The sequence below is a fragment of the Helianthus annuus genome, chromosome 14 (assembly GCF_002127325.2).
Source record: "Helianthus annuus cultivar XRQ/B chromosome 14, HanXRQr2.0-SUNRISE, whole genome shotgun sequence".
Classification (NCBI taxonomy): Eukaryota; Viridiplantae; Streptophyta; class Magnoliopsida; order Asterales; family Asteraceae; genus Helianthus; species Helianthus annuus.
In genome coordinates, this window is record NC_035446.2 from 30,054,734 (window position 1) to 30,055,776 (window position 1,043).

At 38.2% G+C, this 1,043-nt stretch overlaps 1 non-coding gene across 1 annotated transcript; it reads right to left on the bottom strand.

Moving 5' to 3' along the window:
* Positions 1-508: 508 nt before the first annotated feature.
* TRNAW-CCA lies at positions 509-582 on the bottom strand. Its single transcript has one exon. It is a non-coding gene; the product is annotated as a tRNA-Trp (tRNA).
* Positions 583-1,043: the final 461 nt, after the last annotated feature.

A 1,043-nucleotide genomic window follows, 5' to 3' on the forward strand; every position in this document is an offset into this window, starting at 1 on the left:
CTATTTCGATTTGAGTATTAGAAACAGAATGCCTTGGTTTAGACTTCTAAGGAAGGTGTTTTCTTTTGTAACTACCTAATCCCGGTCAATGGCCTGACTAAGGAAATTGCTGAAGCTGCAGTTACAGAGGGGAGAATTGGAATTGAATCCAAGGCTTTGCCTCTAGGTTCATCTTACCTTCTAACTAAGGCAGTTTTCTACTAATTCAATTCAATCGATGTTTTCACCTTACTTAACTAGAGAGCAGATGCTGGAGGGGAAGGAAGACCGGGCTTTCGCCCCAGGCTTGAGCCTTTAAATGAAAGGTATAAGCTGTGATGTGATAGGCTGGATTATTTGTAACTACATATTTACAATACAGGCGTGGCGATCAGTTGGACCTTTGATTAATTAACATCTCTTTTTTTATTGACCTCCTCCTTTCTTTAATATCCAGGAGGTCAAATTAAGATTGCTGTTTCAGTTCCAGTTAGTGTTTCAGTCGAATTCGATCGAAGAAGATCCGAATCATGCTCTGTAGGATTTGAACCTACGACATCGGGTTTTGGAGACCCGCGTTCTACCGAACTGAACTAAGAATGTTTCTTATCATAAAAGAAAAAGGATTCGTCCCAATACATCTTGTATGCATACTATATAGTATCATAAGAATGAAAGATTCTGTATGATATGTCCAATGTGAGTTGATCTCAAAAAACCCCTCGTTACTGCTCAAAGGAGCAGTAATAGGTAGGGATGACAGGATTTGAACCCGTGACATTTTGTACCCAAAACAAACGCGCTACCAAGCTGCGCTAAATCCCTTCCGTTGGTCTAAAGTGTCATTGTAGAGAATTCCTGTCTTGTTTTCCACATCGTTATCTCCTCTATTAAAATCTAGAATTTTTATTTCTATTTCGTCTTTTTGGTCTCATTTAACATATAATAATAGTAAAATACTTCTATCTATATGAAATGTGGAACGGAACCCCAAGGAAAAATAGCTGAGTCTTGTGGGGGAATATTGGAGAAGAAACGGTCATTTTTTCTGTATTTAACAAAAA